Source organism: Zea mays, chromosome 7 (genome assembly GCF_902167145.1).
Source record: "Zea mays cultivar B73 chromosome 7, Zm-B73-REFERENCE-NAM-5.0, whole genome shotgun sequence".
NCBI classification, from domain to species: Eukaryota; Viridiplantae; Streptophyta; class Magnoliopsida; order Poales; family Poaceae; genus Zea; species Zea mays.
This window is the reverse complement of record NC_050102.1, coordinates 120199116-120220212: the sequence shown is the minus strand read 5'-3', so window position 1 is coordinate 120220212 and position 21097 is coordinate 120199116.

The window sequence follows — 21097 nt, the reverse complement described above, 5'->3', positions numbered from 1 at the left end:
CAAGTTGTGGGGAATAATGTGGCATGAACTCGCCAAAGGTGGGAGATCATGTAAAGTGTAAGGCTTATCAAAGAGAATGGTTAAAGCTGAGCATTGCTTTTAAAGTTGGTCAAATCTAATTAGCAGTTGCTAAATGTAAGTAGATACCAAACCATAATAATAAATAATAGAACAAAATTAATAACAAATCCCATGCAAATGCATATGACAAATTGAGTTTAATTTCCATAAATTAATCATCAGAGAGTCCTGAGCTGCTCATGACCGTGAGCTTGGCTAGTATACCAGTTTTACACTCTACAGAGGTTGTACCCTTTACCCACAAGTCGTGTTTCCCATGTCGCAGGGTTAGCTAGGCCCTTAGACACTAACGAGGTGAATGGCTAGGGATCCACTACGATGCCTTTACAAAGTTCCACTAGCTTCTGAAAACCCGCTACAGTTTATGGGAAGAGCACTTGCAAGAATCCCCCGTCTGACCGCCATCGCAGCAAAATCAACCCGAGAACCTCCTTGCATGCAACTCCCCTACTGCCCTTGCCCCTTTCGGGTAAGGTAGTCTTCCACTAGCTTTCCTAATTAGTTAGCCAAGGGGTCCCATTCCTCCCTTGTGGTGGCACGTGTTTCTCAAGTTAAGCTCCATGTTCTAATAAACAATAATATAATGATCTTGACATGAACATAAATAAAATAACAAAATAACTTGAACTAATGAAATATTAATCCCAAAACCGTATAGAGCAATAGCAAAAACTATCCAAGTGATTCAGGGGTAAACAAGGTAATGAGATAAACAATCTAGGGTGACCTATCGGGTTCCATCAAAATTAAACCTATGCATGGTAAATGATTATAAAGAACATTATTGGGTAACAAAAGTGAATCAAGGGCACAACTTGCCTGACACTTGAGATTCCAGTTACCAGGGTGATTCTTCAGATCCTCGTGACCTCACTGCTAGTCGTAGCAATACAAACAGACATGGTATAGACAAAATTAACATCACACCAAACATAAGTACAAACTGAATAATAATGATCTATGCGAAGCTACGAGATCGCGGGATCAAGGACTACTAAGATCGGAGTTACGATTAAGGAGTTATGATTTTATAAAAGATCTATGTGATTAAAATATTAAACTATATTATTATTTGGTTAATATAAATCTTATGAGAGGTTATTCTATAAATAATTATCTCAACTTTAATCTAAGTTATTATTTTATTAAAGATTATCTAGTTAAATTATAACCATAAAAGTTAGAGGTTAATCCAATTAACATAGGATAAATAAATATCTAATTATAAAAGTATGAGACATGGTATAATAAATGTTGCTACTGTGTAGTAAATTTTCATATGAAGCTAACGCCACTTGAACCTACCAAAACGGAGTTACGGATTGTGAGTTATGAACTTTCGAAGGTTTTATGTGTTTGGTACAGAAATAACTAAGTGATAAAATTTAATATAGTTTTCAGGCTAAAACAGTGGTACTAGGTGATAAATAATAATATTACAAAATTTTAGGATCTGGAATGGACTAAAAAGGATTTAATATGCATTTTCTATGATTTATACAAGTTTCTACCATTATTTTCGTATTAAAAATGAATTTAGAAAGAATTTCTCTGATTTTATTGATTCCTGGACTGGGCGTCAAATACAAGGAAGAACAGGGGCTTTTGCGTATAATATTCTAAGACTCAGAACCACCAAGGGAAGGACCGCGAGTTTATTCTTGAATAAGTTGGGGACTCATTTGCCAAACGGCCAAGCCGAAGGGGTATTGTGGGATCTCGGCCGTCCGTTTAGAGACGGACGCGCCAGATTAGATCGCGCAAACCATGATCCGCTAAGCGCTCACGACCGCAGGATTAATAATCGACGACCGAGATTTTATCAACGAAGAGGTATGCTGCGGTGACATCACAGCAGCACGCGCCAAAATCTACGGTCCAGATCCAATCATCGTAACGATACCTGAAAAATCTAATCTCCATCGTTTAACCACGATCCAACAGTCCACCTTCTCTCCCCCAGCCCACCAGTAGAGCACGGTGGCGCCGCCCGCAAGACACGGCGGCGGACAGCCGGAATCAGTCGATCCGGCGCCCCGATGGAACAACCCGAGCATGGATGGGGTCTAATTCGTGCGCAACGATGAGTCGAACTGGTTCAAGTGCTTACCAAGGGTGTATGAGGCGAAGGGTTGGTCGGCGCAGTGCGGATCCACGGTGGCGATGAACTACGATGAGCAATTGGAAGCTCCCCAGTGGTACGCCAGGTCCAGCGACACATCAACCAGCATCAAGAGATGCCCACGACTCCGATCATCCCCACCCCAAGGACCAATCGTCGATCTACCTCGCACCAGACGGTGGCGGCAATTAGCTCGTGCAGCGCGGCTTGGAGAGGAAGAGTGAGTACTGGGCGAGATAAGGCAAATCCAGTGAGGCGCACTACGGCAACGAGGAGGATGAAAGAGCGCGGAAAGAATAGGAGCTGGACTCGCGAGGGGAGAGATTATGCCGCCGACGAGATGTGGCCGCCACGGAACTCGCGCAACCGTTGCCGAACTGCCGCCTGGATTTTCCCCGAGCTTTTCGGTGGAGCCGACATGGGGAGGAGTACCCTCGATGACGCGGTCCCGCGTACCAGCGTCAAACTTGCGCGGGATTTGCTCCTGGTTCGGTGTTGCGGAGTTTGCTATTCGTTGGGATAAAGACGACGGCACTGACGTTGTGGGGTCCATAGGACAGTGGCAGCAGAGCTGAGCGACCGAGGAAGAACCCACCCTGTCAAGGTGGGGCCATGCGCCAGAGAAAGCTAACCAGCGCGCGCGGATCGGAATTGCCTGGCGAACGGGCCCACGTGTCCGAGACTGTGAGGCAGGCGCGCGCGGGCTGGCTAGGGTTAGTTGCTTAGGTGGGCCGAGGGAGGGAAAATTCGGCCCAAGAGACGCTTCAGGCTTTTCTTTTTCAATTCTATTTTTCTTTTCTCTTTCTCTTTCCTTTTCAAATTCAAATTCAAAATTTGAGTTTATATTTGTGGAGTTCATACTTAGGTTAAATTTAAATAACCAAATCTAGTTATTTTATATATCTATTTTATCTCATTTGTATAGTATTTCTTCTCTTTTCTCAAATCTCAAATTCTAAATTTCCTTTAGAACTTAAATTCCACTTTTTGGCTTTTTAATATATTTCTTGTCACATTTTTTATATTGTCACAAAATGCACACAACATGAAAACCCAGCATGATGCATATTTTGGTAGCATATATCTTAATAGTTATTTGTTTTTTTAAATATGGTGTTCACATGTGATGGTACATAAAGGTCAAATTCACATATAGATAAAGAGTGGGTATTACATAGGGCTCGGAATGCAGAGGCATGCGGCGACGCGGTACAAGTGGGGTTTTCCCGGGTCAGGCACCATTTCTAAAAAGTGACCAGTCATCACTCAGTCGTTATTTCTAAAACGCCGACGTGGCTCGGCATAACTCAGCGGTTATTTCTAAAAGCGCTGACATCACCAATCCTCACTCGGTCGTTATTTCTAAAACGCCGACATGGCTCGAAGTGACTCGGTTGTTGTTTCTAAAACACTGATGTCACCACGAATCACTCGGTCGTTACCTCTAAAACGCCGACGTGGCTCGAAGTGACTCGGCTGTTACCTTTATAACGCTGACGTCGCCAAAAATCGTTTGGCTGTTACCCCTAAAGACGCCAGCAGTAAACCAGACCGTTCTTAATCCACGTAAATGCAGATAGAATTAAAATGCGACACATCAATGGCAAGTCATTACTCAAGAGTTACTTCTAAGAACAACGACCGCATTGGATACAAACACAAATTGTCGATCAACTATAAAGAAGCAAGGCAAATACAAAGGATGTGCACAAAATCAAGCCCGAGTTCACTTCATTATATAAGGGGGAATTTCTTACACAAAGCAAAAGGCCGACTCATTATGAGCCCGGTTTCTTCCCATTTTTCGACACATTACATTACTACATTACACTACAACTATACTACTTACACTACACTACACTACTAACTACTACTATATTATTCTAATAATACTAATACTACTTATCTATACTAATATTTTAAGCCAGTGGCGCTTTGCCACTGGCCTTGCCGCTGCTGCTGCCGTCGCCGCCCTTGCCGTCGCCCTTGCTGTCGTCGCCCCCGCCGTCGCCTTCGTCATCGCCCTCGTCGTCGCCGTCACCGCCGCTCCCCTCCTCGTACGAGTCAGAGGAACCCTCCTCGTCTGAGGAGACCTCCGACTCATCTGAGCCCTCGAGCCTAGAGCACTCGACGGCCCGGATGTAGGACCACACCTCGACAGCGATCCCCTAGGAATCGTCTGAGTCTTCGGACGATGCCGGGGGCGAGGTGTAGACCGGCGATCCCTCGGACTCGGAGGATAACTCCTCCTCCGAGTACTTAGAATCGCCGAAATCCTCTGAGGGAGGGGTCGGCTCGCGCTTCCGTTTGTCACCAGAGTGGTGTGATGAACTTCCGCTCTTCTTGCTCTTGCCCATGGTGGAATAGAAAAGAGGAGAACAAGCAAGCAACGGTTGAGAAATGTGTGAAGACGCCAGTGAAGCAAGCGCTCTATTTATAGAAGAAGAAAGCAACCGCTCATCTCCTACCACGGTCACTGAATAGTCGCAAGTATTCAATAAGCAATTCAAATCGTCTGGAAACGGCTGACGCTGTTTCACGTAACACAGCACCCAATGGGACTCAAGTCAACTGCATGGATGATATGATTACACCCGCGGTCACATCAAGTTACTACTCAAGGACAGTTCGCTAAACGCTCAGCGCACCAAGCCGTCCCTTGCCTACACCCATTAGGGGGGACGTCCAGGAATTTTCAATAGATTTTCCCAAGCTGTCGCATCCATATAGTATACGCAATGAATGTATCAAGACAAAAAGAAGATATCTATGGAGATCGGAAGAAAGCCAAAAAATAGCTGATGAAGTACAAGTCTAATCAACAGGAGCATTGATGCATGAGGCGAAAGGAAGACTAGCCAAGGGCCATCTACCGGATGTCCAATCCGTCGCTGATCAAATAAATTTCAAGCTGGTGCATGAGCAGACCGTATTGATGATCACAAAAAGACAAAAAACTATATGCTGATCTCTAAAGCATAAACTGATGATGTAATGCTGAAATCTAAGGCACAAAGTGAAGATGAGACAATGCTGATCTCTAAGGCATGAGTCTAAGTAAAAGACAATGGTTTCTAAAAAAGCTTGGAATGAAGACCTTTGAGTGGATTATTTTCAGTAATCCACTCAAAGCTCGGGGGCTACACCCATTGGGTGCACCTCCAGTGCACCCAATGAATCATGAGACCCCGAAAACAAAATGCTGATCTCTAAAGCATAGGCTGGTGGCAAAATGCTGATTTCTAAAGCATAAGTCTAAGTCGGAAACTACGATTCCTGAAGAAGTATGGGATGAAGACCTTTGAATGGATTATTTTCAGTAATCCACTCAAAGCTCGGGGGCTACACCCCTAAGAACGAAACGTCGACCTCCAAAGCATAAACAGAGCACCAGTTATTGAAGATTAAAAGCAAAAGACTGTAGAATGATGCCAGAAGAAGATGACAGAAGATCGTTTTTACCAAGTTACTCGGAGCTGGAGGTAACGACTTAGCAGACATGTTTCAAAATCGTAAGCTAGACCTGGAATCTTTGGGCCGATTATTTCAATATCAACACAAAGATTGGGGGCTTGTGGGGGACATATATCCCCCGGGTCCACTAGAAGGCAAGAAGGCCTCGCGGAAGGCCCCAGGCCCATTACTTCGCAAGGCCGTCCCTTCGTGGGCCAGGGGAGGAACTTTGAACAGAACGGATCAACACGAGGACAGATCAACTCGAGCCCATGCGGTTCGCTGAACTCAAACGCTATCCGCAACATTGATCCGACTTTCCCGCGCAGCGCCCTCAGACGTCGGAGCCGAAGGATTATAAGTCGGCGAGATTATAGGAAGATAAACTCAGTCGGTTCACTATTACTTAGGAACACGTGGTTATCATATCCGCATGTAACGTCCCACGGTCGAATATATAAGGCCTAGGGGGCGCCCCTTCAAGATCATCTTTATCTTACTCATCAGCCATTCGCCCGATTCTCTAGCATCTCCTGTACTAGAGAATTCTCTTGTAATCCACCATGCAAAAGATCCACTCCAGGATGTAGGGTATTACGCATCTCAAAGCGGCCTGAACCTGCACAAGATTGCCCATCGTCTCTCGTGCCTCTAGCACGAACTATCGAGCTACAGTTAGCTACACCGTCCTACTCCTAAAAACACCTCGAGGGGCAACCCCCGGGTGTGCGGTCGGACCCAAACCACCGACACCATGAGCCGTGATTCCTTCTCTACCCGAGGAGCGCTACTCTCCATTGATCACTTCCTAGGTGGTCTGATAGGGTATCACTACATAGCCTTTATGAAGATTCTCCTAGTGTGTAGCTGTCTGTTAGGTTTCGCGTCGTACAAACACAATACTCCTCTCTAAGGTGGGTGACTAACAAAACCAAATCGAATGAACCTTGACTCCTACCCTTAGCAAAGTAAGCAGTATGCCCCAGCTCTCATTGATGGCACAACGGCGAAGCAAAATACACCCAGGTTCCTCCAATTAATCAGCTAAGGGTGTCCCATACCACCCTCATGGTTGCACTGTTTTCCTGGGTGCTCTCTCAACAAACAGGTCCTTACGGAGAGGTACTCAGAAAATAGCCCGAGTCCCCTTTAATATCACAAGTTCATCATCATATCCAGAATAAAATCATCGTATCATAAATGTATCTCATCATGTTCATTGATTAAAGTAGAGCACTAGCATAAAGCTAACCATAATACCCCAAAAGGTAATCAAGGACAAGGCGAATAGAGAGCTAGTCAATCCTTAGGTTTCAATTGTGTAATGCGGAGAAATGAATTATCATGTGAATAGGACATAAGTAGATCAGAGGACACTTGCCTTCACCAAACAGATGTTCAGGGTCTTTAAAATTGTCAATCTTGAAGAGCTTGATCACTTGGTCACCAACACTTGATCTTTGATTCGCCGAAGCTCGGGAACGAATCACGATCTATTCGCGACACGCAGCGAATACAAACAGGCACAAACAATCATATACATGTATAAGAACATTACACCATACAAAGTAAAACATTATAAAATATGTAACATAAAATAGAGCTCGCTTCTACGGTCACCCGAGAAAAAAGAAACGTGATAGTTAGAGTTATAGTCTACAAGTTATCGTGTTTACTCTAAACAAGTATTAGTTAGAACATTTAATTCGACATAATTGTATTAAGAGATATTTATCAAATGTAAATTAAAAGTACTACTTAGTTTCGGTTAACTTGATATTCTAATAGTTGTTTGTTAAGTGAATGATTAACAAATTAACATGAGCGGTTCTAAGTGAGGCGAATTCATGACGCAAGACAAGGCGCGCGACATGCGACAACGGTGTGCGTGACGCGCGGACAAACACGACTCGTGAGAACTACTAAATAGATTTCACGTTTACACTAAACGAGTGTTTGAACCATATATTTGAGTCAATATTAATTATGTTAACATGTATTTATAATAGCACAGATTAATACTACAAATTAGTTTTAATTAAATAGCTATTTTAATTACCATTGGATAACAAATAATTAATAAATTAACGAAAACATGTGTCATGACAAAAAAATGTTTCTAATACGTAGACGATATTATTACGAACCCAACGTAACTGGAATGGGTTGAAATGGATCTACGACTCAAAATATATCTAGTAGATAATATTTCGCGGATTAATAATAACGTGGCGGGTTTCTATTGGTTGAGCTACATGAAAGGTCATAGAGATGGCAGCCGTAGAAAATCCTCTACAGCAAACTGAAATGGTGAAACGGCAACATAGGCCAGCCACGTTAGGGGAGATAGCTTTCTGTTTTCTCTCCACTGAAACCGTGCATGCGGTTTTTCTTCTCCAGAGTCTAGACTACGCAATGGCGGCGGGGGAGACCGAGCAAGCATGCTAGGCGCATGGGGCGGACCTCATCGGCGGCCGGGCTGGGTCATCAAAGCGCGGCAAGCAGCGTACACGCAGAGGCATGGCACGGCTGCGTGCAGCAGCGGCTGTGCCGGCCACGGCCAAGGCGCGCGGCCAGGGGTCGGGACTCGGGACAGCGGCTCGCCGGAGCGTGGCTCGACTGCGGGCTCGCCTCAATGGGGCTTTGCACGTGGAGAATAAAACGAAGAACTTTTATGGATAATAATGGAGAAAAATCACCAGAAGACCATTGTCGGAGCCGAGGAGAAATTTGTCGATTGACGGCGAACCAGAGGTCCAGTCGACAAACCAAAAGTATCAGGACGAAACACTCAACGAGACGAACGCAGCGGTACCTACGGATTCAGCCAACGACGTACGGATCAAAAGTAATTGCTCGTCTGAGTCGTCCACGGAGTTAAAACCGTCCCGAACTTCGACGAGCAATTCTGGGAGGATTCTAGAAAGGGTTTCGAAATTCGGAAAGGGCTCGACGAGAATATTCCATATATATATATATATTGCTAGGGTTTGAAAATATTTTATTTTTCGTAATTATCCCATTTTTTAAAATAAAAATAATTTCAGAAAAAGGTAGAAATCGTTTTTAACGCCTAAAAAGTATCCCGTAGGCTCCAAAATTTTAGAAAAATTCATAGACATGATTTGACACCCAATAAACTCAAAAAACTTATTTAGAACACTTTAAAAGGTTTTTAAGAACCTCAAATAAGTAGATTTTGAATTTTGAAAAATAGAAAAATATTCAGAAAATATATGAAAATTTATGGGAAACTTTTATAAGATATATTAACATGTTTCAAACACTTCTTACACTTAGAAACACTATGCAACAACATGAATGTAACAACCAAGACACTTCTAGGGCTCACGCCGACATAGAACAAAATAACTCTCTATTGTTTTAATAATGGGAAAAGAAAAGCGAAGAAAATAAAGAGTAACACCTGAATTTTGAGTACAGAGCAAAGAAATTTTCATACCCCAAAATTCAGGGTGTTAAAAGTAAGAACTCAAGAACGAAGGTAAAGTGTAATCAAATAAAATACACAGTGTACGGTAAAATAAGATATGAGGACTCATCTCATATGCCTTAACATTTTGTTCCTTTTCTTTTCATATGAAACAAGTTTACAATCATACCTATGGCTTTTCGACACAAGATAGCTCGAAGGTGTTTCGAAGGCTAAGTGGTACGAAGTTGTAGCACCTAGTAAAATGTACTTTATGCAGGGTACTGTTTATCTATCTATAGAGGAGACGAGCTAACTTTGTATGGATTTACAATAATGTCCATCTATTTTTACATAAGTCATTTACAAATGGTATTACGGCAGCAATGTACTTTTCTTTGTTCTTGACTTCACAAGTTCCAGCCTTCGTCAACTAGCTACTTCTTCCTTTCGACTTGTGGCCGAAGTCACCACCTTCGGCCATTGTTTTTTATTGGTTGCGTATGGACGAAGTGCTTTTGTACGCTGCTTTCTGTCGAAGTGTAGTGAAAGTCACCTAGAGGGGGGTGAATAGGCGAAACCTAAAATTTACCAACTGTAACACCCTGATTTTGGGGTATAAATTTATTTCTAATTATCACCCAAAATCAGGTGTTACTCTTCCTTTTCTCACTCTAGGTTTTCTCTCTCTCTAGATTCTCTCTCCCTTTCTCCCTTTTAAGTAGAATTAGCTTAAGTTAGAGAGATTTGATTATTTATTTTTGACAAAACATTTTGGGTCATGACAAGTTGCATCATGCTAAACTTAAATATTCTTTGAGGTGTTGCACATGTTTGAATTTATTTGAACTTGAAACCTAGTTTGAATTTGGATTTGAAACCCCTATAGAAAAAGAAATAGAAAAGGAATTTGAAAATCCAGAGAAAAGGAAAAAGAGAAAGCAGCCCAGTTGGCCCACTAAGCCCAGCCAGCCCGCACGCCTGCCGCCCCTGACAGGCGGACCCCTCCTATCAGCGGCAGTTCTCCCTTGCGCGTGCCCTTTCTCTCTCACTCGCTGCCCAGTGGGGCCGATCTATCGGCGCCAGTTACTTCACCCGCTCGCTCTCTCTCTGTCTCACGGGCCCGAACCGCCAGTCGTCGAGCCATTGCCCCGAGCGTCCCTCTTTTCTCTCTCTGCGCCGTGGGCCAGCCCTGTCAGCTCCACCCTCTCCGCGCGTCGCCGTGGACCGGCGCATGCGCACTCGCGCACGTCGTCGGGTTTCTCAGCCACGACGCCCGCCCACGCGCCTAACCCTCTTCTTATAGCCCCGCCAGTGCCCCACGCACACCCCTCACCTCATTTCGCACACCCTCACCCTCTCTCGCGCTCTGCCCTCGCTGCCAGCCGCCGCCGGAGACCCACGCCCGCGTCCCCGGCCATCCAGCTCGCCGGAGTCCGCGCTAAGCCTCCCCGAGCTCTGCCCCGAGGTGAGATACCCATCCCTGTGCCCAATTTCCCTTATTGCGCCCTGTGCTCGGCCAATTTCGCCCTCACCGGTGTTCGACCGCGGTGGTCCGCCGTGCTCGCGCGGTGGTCCGCCGTGCTCGCGCGGTGGCCGACCGTTTTGGCCCGGTTTTGTTCACCGGAGTATATCTCTGTGCCACCCCTGTTTCTGCTGAAGCTAGCCCAAGCCATAGCGTGCCTTAAGTCCCTTCCCCGTGGTCGGATTGGCTCACCGGAGTTTCTCCGGCCCGCCCGAGGCCACTTCACCGCCACTCTCCCCTCTCTGCCCGTGGATTCATGGCCTCTTCCTCGCCATTGAGTTCGTCGTGGCACCCTCTTCCCCTCTGCCCAACTCCGGCGACCCCGAAGCCACCCTAGCTCGCACCAGCCTCAACTCCGGTGACCTCATTGCCGCGGAGAGGAGCGGCGCCGCTTCGCGCACGTCTGTTTCCACGGTCTGATTTCCCCCGTCCGATCTTGATCGCACTGCCCGGACCGTGGGATACCGCTTCGCGCATGCACGCCTGGCGCCCTGGCCCACCTGTCAGTGCCACCCACAGATGCTCATCCTTCCCGGTCTGATTTTCTCCGTCCGATATTGATCGAACAGCTCAGACCCGCTCGGACCCGCTCGGACCCCCTCGAACACGCTCGGACCCCCTCGGACCCGCTCGGACGCCCTCGGACCCCTATAGCCATCCATTTCCCCCTTGCGCTAGGTCCGCTCGGTTAGCGCGCTCTCCCCCTCTATCGCTGACGCCCCTGGGCCGCTTGTCAGTACTCGCCCGCCCGCGCGCGCGCCCTCGGCCGCAGATCTAATCTCGGCCGTTGGTTTTAGATCTGACGGATAGAATGGCCAGATACCCTTTCGCGCTGTAGTTTTATTAAAGAAACCCTCGATTTATTGGAAATCAACCCGCCATCCCTGGTTTTCGCGCGCAGACCCCTGTAATCTTGCAGATTCAACCCTAGACTTTAAATATTCACAGATTTAAACCTAATTTCATATTTTGAATTCCCAAACTTGTTTATTTCATATCTTTTGCATATGAACTCTGAATTTGGTGATTCAAATTGCAAAATGTTTATAGGATTATTCTCTGTTTAAATAAAATGGTTTCATTTACTGTCTGCCCATTCTAATTTTTATGATTGAATATGAACTAATATAGATGTAGTTTTTATTTATTTAATAAAACAAATAAAAGGAGAACCCTAGAGATTTAATCATGTTTAAACTTGTGAGATTAATGATAGGTTCATCTCTGTTCTAAATTATAGGTCACAATAAAATGAATTGATCCATGCTTATGTACTTGTAAATAACACTTAGGGAAATAATAATCTATTTTCAAATAAAGTTAATGTGGGACATAGTTTATGTTATACTTTGAATTCATTATCCCCTATGTAGTATTATGTCTTTTTAAGATGTGTTCTAATGTTTGTACATGTTTGGTGTGATGTTCATCTGTACTTTTCAAATGTATTGAATGCATGCTCGCTTTACTTAGACAACGAGCAGTACGAAGTTCCTGAGTGTGTTGTTGGAGACCTCCTTGAGCAGCAACCTAGTGAAGGCAAGTGTCCTCAGGCCTATCATGTCCTACTTTACTTTATAATTCACTGTCCCGCATTACTTTATTGAAACCTAAGGATTGACTAGTCTGTACTTACCTTACCCTTGTTTACCTTTTGGGGTTAATTATGGTTAGCTTATGCTATTGCTTTAACTTAATCAATGAACATGATGTGATCTTTTATGATACGATGATGTTATCCCGATGGGGTTCTTATGATTCTTTAGGGGGCTCAGGCTGTTTTCCTGAGTACCTCTCCGTAAGGACCTGTTTGGGGAGTGACAACCTGGGATAACAGTGCAAACATGAGGGTGGAATGGGACACCCTTAGCTAATTAATTAGAGGAACCAGAGGAGTAGTTGGCTTCACCGTAGGGCCGTCAATGGGGTCCGGGCACAGTACTTGATCTGCCAAGGTTGGATGCAGAGGTTCTCTGATTCGGTTTTGTTAGTCACCCTTTCTTTGGGGAGATGTACTGTGTTTATCAAACTGGAGAAACCTAACAGGCGGCTACGACCTCTAGGAAATCTTTGTAAAGGCTACATAGTGAGACCCTGCTAGGTCACCTTGGTAGTGATCAATGGGGAGGCTAGAACCCCGGGCAGAATGGGAATCACGACTTGTGGGTAAAGTGTGCAACCTCTGTAGAGTGTTAGAAACTGATATATTAGTCGTGCTCGCGGTTATGAGCAACCTTGGGATCCTCTTCGATTAGAAGAACAATGGTTACTTTTATGATGATGATTAACAACGATGCTATAAAATCTGATCTTTGGTATTTCCTCGTTTGAGGAAGTACTTCTGGGTAATAACTAGGTTATTACTAAAATTTTGCTCTACTAATAATAATAAATACTTTACTAACCTAAAAGCAACTGCTTGACCTCAACTCCACATATAGCTAGTCCACTTTAGCCAAATGGGACATTTGCTGAGTACGTTGATGTGTACTCACCCTTGCTTTACACACCACCCCCACCCTAGGTTGTCCCCACTGTTCTCAGTGCTCAGGAGGTGAAGCTGGTAACATGGATGACTTCGAGGAGTTCGAGGAATACGACGAGTTCTAGTTTACTTTAGTGGCAAACCCCCAGTCAGCTGCCTGTGTAGGCTTATCATCTACGTTTCGTTTCTCCGCACTTTGATAGTTATGTTAATGACAATGGTTATGTATTAGACTCTGTGGATGTCTTGGACATCTTGATGTAATAAAGTATCTTTCCGCTATTTATTTTAAGCATCGTGTGATGATGTCCAATTATGTAATCGCTGTCTACGTGAGTTTCTGATCCTGGCACGTACATGGTTCGCATTCGGTTTGCCTTCCAAAATTGGGTGTGACACCAACTTTAAACACACACTAAGTCCGGGGTTAGCGTTAGAATTAAATTCAAGTCAAAAGAATGTTTCTCTTGCTAAGAGTTTCTCAATGAATGTGAATGACGTATGGGAGCCAGCTCAAATCAATACTAGCAAGGAAAACATTACAGAGGGAAAACAAATCAAACGAGAATCAAAGTGAGTGAACATGATGATTTGTTTTACCGAGGTTCGGTTCCAAAGAACCTAGTCCCTGTTGAGGAGGTCACAAAGACCGGATCTATTTCAATCCTTTCCCTCTTTCAAACGGTCACTTAGACCGAGTGAGCCTTTTCCTTAATCTCACGGGTCACTTAGACCTCGCAAGGACCACCACACACTTAGGTGTCTCTTGCTTCGATTACAGTTCTCTTGAGAATAAGAAGGGAAAAAGAAAAGGCCAATCCAAGCGACAAGAGCAACAAAAGAACATAATTGATCCTCTCACAAGCCCTAATGCACTAGAGTTGATTTTGGGGACTTTGAGTGGATTGATTGCTTTGATTGTGCCTTGGAGTGTAGGGCTTTTGCTCTTGCAATGAATGAAGATTTCAGAAGGCTTGGATGGGAGTGAATCAGGTGGTTGGGGGGTATTTATGGCCTCCCAACCACTTCTAGCCGTTGGTTGATTTCTGCTGGCGATGGGCGCACCGGACAGTCCGGTGCACCACCGGACAGTCACTATGCACTGTCCGGTGCGCGCCATGTCAGCACAACCGTTAGGGTTCGGAGCAGTTGACCGTTGGAGCACCTTGTCGTCTTACTGCACCGGACAGTCCGGTGCCACACCGGATAGTCCAGTGCCACACCGGATAGTCCGGTGCCCTCTGACTTCTGCGCGGCACTGTTCATCACTGTTCACTCTGCACAGTCGACCGTTGGCGCGTAGGGAGCTATTGCTCCGCTGGCTCACCGGACAGTCCGGTGGCACACCGGACAGTCCGGTGAATTATAGCGGAGTGCGTCTCCAAATTCCCGAGTGGCTGGTTCATCTGTTGTACGACCTGGTGCACCGGACAATGTCCGGTGCCCCAACAACCAGCACACTCAAGTCCTTTGCTCCATTTTTTATTTTGTCCCTAAATGGATTTCTTTCTTGGTTTTTGTTGAACCTTATGCACATTAGATTAATAATATCTAGACTAACTAGTTAGTCCATGTGTTTGTGTTGATCGTCAACCACCAAAATTAATTATAAGAAATGGTTAACCTAATTTCCCTTTCAATCTCCCCCTTTTTGGTGATTGATGCCAACACAAACCAAAGCAAATATAATTTGCAAAAATGTAACTAGTTTGCATTTATGATGAATGTGCATATGTTACTTGGAGTTAAACCAAATGAAAGTATCACTAAGAATGCATGGATTGCTTTTCTTTTTATAACATTTTGGACCACATTTGCACCACTTGTTTGTTTTTGCAAGTCTTTTGGAAACTCTTTTCAAAGTCTTTTGCAAATAGTCAAAGGTATAGAGATGTGATTGCAAGAAGCATCTTTGAAGTTCCTCCCCCTGTTTCAAATGCTTTTTCTTTGACTAAATAAAAGCTCCCTTGAATGAAATTCTCCTCTTAGCTTTCAAGAGGGTTTTGAGATAGATACGAAGTAAAATTATACCAATTAAAATTCTCACTAATTGAAATTCTTTCATACTTAATGTGAAGTTTCGAAATATCAAAGGAGATACCAATTGAGAAATCATTTTGATCAAGTACCAATTGAAATACTTATTTGTGAATTTTTGAAATGGTGGTGCGGTCCTTTTGCTTTGGGCTTAATTCTTCTTAATTCTTTCTCCCCCTTTGGCATTAAGCACCAAAAATGGAGAACTTGAGAGCCCTTTTGCAACTTTCTCCCCCTTTGAGGCCTAATACCTTCTCCCAAATGGTAATATAAATGTGAGTGAAGAATCATACCATTGAGGGTGATATGAGTAACGGCAAAGGGTAAGTGATACCGTTTGTTGGTGATCTCTTAGAAAGTGGTACCGGATGTCTATGTGCTTAGTGTAGCTGTGTTCAACGGGATTATCTGCCATGCGGATTGCACTCTCATTATCACATAGGAGAGAGAATTTGCTTAATTTGTAGCCATAGACCCTAAGGGTTTGCCTCATCCAAAGTAATTGCACGCAACAATGGCCCACGGCAATGTACTCAGCTTCGGCGGTGGAAAGAGCTATGGAGTTTTGTTTCTTTGAAGCCCATGACACCAGGGATCTTCTCAGAAACTGACAAGCCCCTGATGTCCTCTTTCTATCTATTTTGCATCTGGCATAATTGGCATCAGAATACCCAATTAGATCAAAGGTAGATCCTTTGGGGTACCAAATCCCAAACTTAGGAGTGTAAACTAAATATCGCATGATTCTCTTTACGGCCCTAAGGTGAACTTCCTTAGGATTTGCCTGAAATCTTACACACATGCATACAGAAAGAATAATATCTGGTCTAGATGCACATAAGTAGAGTAAAGATCCTATCATCGACCGGTATACCTTTTGATCTATGGATTTACCTCCCGTGTCGAGGTCGATATGCCCATTGGTTCCCATGGGTGTCTTGATGGGTTTGCCATTCTTCATCCTAAACTTCTTAAGTATATTTTGAATGTACTAGGTTTGGCTGATGAAGGTGCCCTCTTAGAGTTGCTTGATTTGAAATCCAAGGAAATACTTCAACTCCCCCATCATAGACATCTCGAATTTCTGTATCATGGTCCTACTAAACTCTTCACAAGTTGACTTGTTAGTAGACCACAAATATAATATCATCAACACAAATTTGGCACATAAACAAGTCTTTTGCAATAGTTTTAGTGAAGAGAGTAGGATCGGCCTTTCCGACTTTGAAGCCATTAGTGATAAAAAAGTCTCACAACCATGCTCTTGGGGCTTGCTTGAGCCCATAAAGCGCATTAGAGAGCTTATAAACATGGTTAGGGTACTCACTATCTTCAAAGCCGAGAGGTTGCTCAACATAGACCTCTTCCTTGATAGGGCCATTGAGGAAGGCGCTTTTCACGTCCATTTGATAGAGCTTGAAGCCATGGTAAGTAGCATAGGCAAGTAATATACGAATTGACTCAAGCCTAGCTACGGTGCATAAGTTTCATCGAAATCCAAACATTTGACTTGTGAATATCCTTTAGCCACAAGTAGGGCTTTGTTCCTTGTCACCACACCATGCGCATCTTGCTTGTTGTGGAATACCCATTTGGTACCTACAACATTTTGATTAGGATGTGGAACTAAATGCCATACCTCGTCTTGAGTTGGTGGAGGTGCTTGCATGGAAGATGATGGTTGATCTTGTGCTTGTGGAGGCTCTTCGGATTCCTTAGGACAAACATCTCCAATGGACATGTTCTTTAGCGCAACACATGGAGCCTCTTCATCATCTAGTTCATCAAGATCAACTTGCTCCACTTGGGAGCCATTAGTCTCATCAAACACAATGTCACAAGAAACCTCAACCAATCCAGTGGATTTGTTGAAGACTCTATATGCCCTTGTGTTTGAGTCAAAACCAAGTAAAAAGCCTTCTACAGCTTTAGGATCAAATTTAGAACTTCTACCTCTTTTAATAAGAATAAAGCATTTACTCCCAAAGACTCTAAAATATGAAACATTGGGATTTTTACCAGTGAGGAGTTCATATGATGTTTTCTTGAGGATTCGGTGAAGGTAGAGCCGGTTGATGGAGTAGCAAGCGGTGTTGATTGATTCCGCCCAAAACTGGTCCAGAGTCTTGTATTCATCAAGCATGGTGCTTACCATGTCCAGTAGAGTTCTATTCTTCCTTTCCACTACACCATTTATTGAGGTGTGTATGGAGAAGAAAACTCATGCTTGATGCCCTCCTCCTCAAGAAATCCTTCAATTTGAGAGTTCTTGAACTCCGTCCCATTATCGCTTCTTATATTTTTGATCCTTAATCCTTACTCATTTTGAGCCCGTCTTAAGAATCTCTTTAGGGTCTCTTGGGTTTGAGATTTTTCCTACAAAAAGAATACCCAAGTGATGTGACACCCACTTTGTAATTGCTAGAAATAATACCAATAGAGAAACAATTTCTCCTTATGTGAGTTTAACCTTTGTGCATCATCACATGTGTACACCCTAGGTAAAAACAAATAATTAATAACATAAAAGCCACTAAATTATGTATCATGCTGGTTCTTATTTTTGTGTGCATTTTGTGACAAAAAAAATAATAATAAAGAGACAAGAAATATATTAATTCAAAAGGAAATCTAGAATCTAAAAGAAATTCTAGAAATTTAGAAAAGAAAAGAAACACCACATGAAACATAGGGAAAAATATATACATAAATATATTCTCTTCAACCCCAAATGTAAATTTGGCACATTTGATATAAGTACAAACCCATAACTGACATTCAAATTTGAATTTGAAATCTAAAAGGAGAAATGAGGATCTAAACTTGAAAAAAAGAGGAAAGAATAAAGAAAAGAAAAGGAAAAAAATGGCATTGGGCCTAATACCACTCGGCCAGCCCACCAGACGGCTCCCGTGCGGCCCAACCCGACCTGGGCGCGGCGCGCCGACGAGGGGCCCCCACCGGTCAGTCTCACACGTGCGGCCGCGTTCTTCTCCCCTCACTGCTCTGCGGGACCCGCGTGTCTGTGGCGCTGGGCGCCCGCGCTCCCCAGGCTGGCTGTCATGAGGGACCCACCTGTCGGGGCGTCTTCTCTTCTCCCCGTGGATCTCGGCGTGGTGGTTGACCAACTAACCCCGCGAAGCTCGGCTGATCGGCTCACAGGAGAAGCGGGGAGGAGGTTCGACCCGGTTTAAAGCACGCCCTGCGCGGCCGCCATGGCTCTCGCAAGCTAGGACCGGCGCATCCGTAGCCCGTACACCCGCCGCGCAACCCAAGCCACCACCGCCGTGATCGTGCGGGCCGTCGTCGGTAGTCACCAGGGAAGGATTCGAAGACCGCCGCCACGTCCCCAGGATCGTGTAGGGAGACTCCACGGGTTGTGGGAAGCACCGGCGCATGGTGAATTGCTCGCCGGTGGGCAAGCGACACCGCGAAATCATATCTCACCGGGGAGAATGAGTCCCTACTTTGACCGGAACATCGAGGTATGCATCGAACCCTCCCTGATGATCGGTAGAAGATAGTTAATGTCACGCCACGAAGAAACCATGGCGGGTGGCTCCAAGATTTATCGCTGGAGAACCGCCGGTCGCCATGAACCGCATATCACCGTGGACCGAGTCTTGCGCTCGATGTCGGCCGAAATTGGTTTGGGAATTGGGTTCAGGGAGTAGTCAATCTCGCGGGGGCCGAACGAATTTGAGTCTGGCGCTCGGGTTGGCCGGATTCATGGACTCTGGTGACTCCCCCGCCGTGCGCAGAGGCAATTTTGGGTGGCTCGAGCTGGGTAGGAGACGATGCTTCCGCGACCGTCGGATCGGGCGCGGGCGGATAGGATTAAAACGTGGGATACCTCTTCGCTTGATTAAAACGTAGCCGTCCGATATTGATCCGGTGGTCGTCAGTGAGCGCTCTTTTTTAAAGAACCAGGATCTAACCTCGGCCTCTGGATCTGGATCCTACGGCTGAAATTGGGGAATACCCCTTCGGTTGGCAGATTAGCAAAAGAACCCTTATAATGTTAGTTAATCAACCCGCCGTCCTATTACACTGCGCTCTGTGTCTATAGATTTTTACCTCGAGGCCCCTGGCATTTCCAGAAAATGAGGCCCAGTCCATAGCTCTTTAAATTCAGTTATTTAATTATAGAAATTACTTTTTAATACAAAATAAATGCTAGAACTTTGATAATTCATAGAAAATGCCTATGAACTCCAAATTAATCCATTCCACTTTCTAAATTTTTGTAATTTTATTCTTTATCACCTAGAGCCTCTGTTATGTCATGAACAAAGTAAGAAATTTATTTATCACTTAATCCTATTTAAAGCACATAAAACCTTTGAAAATGTATAACTTAAATTCTATAACTCCAAAAATTATGATTCCTGTTCCTAGAATTTTATTTTATTATGTAGAATATCTCTGTGTATTTTGTTTACATGCTTGGTGTAATGTTAATTTTCCCTGTATCCTGTGCTTGTTTGTATTGTGGCGAGTAGAAGAGCCCGTTGCTGAGGATCCTGGTGAGCAGCAGGTTGAAGTAGCTGAGCAGGAGCTCATTGAAGGCAAGTTGTGCCCTTGACCACTTTTACCTAATAATGTTCTTTAATATCACTCATCCATGCATAGGTTAATTGTGATGGGACCCAATAGGTCACCCTAGATTGTTTATCTCATTACCTTGTTTACCCCTGAATTACTTGGGTAGTTTGCTATTGCTTTACATCGTTTTGGGATAATCATTTATTACCTCTATGTTCCAATTCTTTTTGTTATTCTATTTATGTTCATGTTGAGATCATTAATGTTAATTGGAACATAGAGCTTAACTTGAGTAACACGTGCCACCACAAGGGTTTAATGGGACACCCTTGGCTGACTAATTAGGAAAGCTAGTGGAAGACTACCTTACCCGAAAGGGGCAAGGGCAGTAGGGGAGTGGTCAGTGTAGGGAAGTCCCTGGTTGATTTTGCTGCGATGGCGGTCAGCCAGGAACCCTGCATTGGAACTTCCTATAAACTGTAGCGGGTTTTCGGAAGCTAGTGGAACTTTGTAAAGGCCTCGTAGTGTTACCCTGCCTCGCCTCCTCGGTAGAGGTGTATGGGAAGTCGCGATCCCTTGGCAGATGGGTAACATGACTTGTGGGTAAAGGGTACAACCTCTGCAGAGTGTAAAACTGGTATACTAGCCGAGCTCACGGTCATGAGCGGCTCAGGACTCTCTGATGTTTAAATTATGGAACTTAAATTCAATTTTGTCATTTGCATTGCATGGGTTTATTATAAATTGTGTTCTATTACTTTACTTATAGTTTGGTATTTACTTACACTTAGTAATTGCTAATAAAATTTTGACCAACTACTTAAAAGCAATGCTCAGCTTTAACCCCTATCATTGATTAGCCTTACACATCACATGAACTCACACCTTTGTGAGTTTGTGACCACTGGTTCCCCACAACTTGTTGAGCTATGATCATGTGTGAGCTCACCCTTGCTGTCTCACACCCCCCCCCCCACAGGAGAAGAGCAGGTGGTTCAGGAGGAGCCACAAGGCGAGGAGTATGATCTGATCTAGGTGGCGTTTCTCAGTTGACATTGGCGCCGACGATCCTTAGTTCGTTTTACTTTTATCTTTTATTTTGTAATAAGTCTTCCGCTATGTAATAAATACTCTGATGTTTTATGACATTTATCTCTATACACTCTGTTATTATATATGTTGTCTTCTTGGCGCATGTATGAGATGCACCTGGCTTTGTTCCTTAAAGCCGGGTGTGACAGAAGTGGTATCAGAGGAAATGTTGACTGTAGGACGAAACCTAGATAGAAATGGACAAACCCTCTCCTACTTACCTTACTCTGACTCATTCTATACTTATCTCACTCTGATTCTTTCTACACTTATCTTGATCCTGTCTCACCTTCTACTGTTCTACTCTGGTTAATATTATCTTTT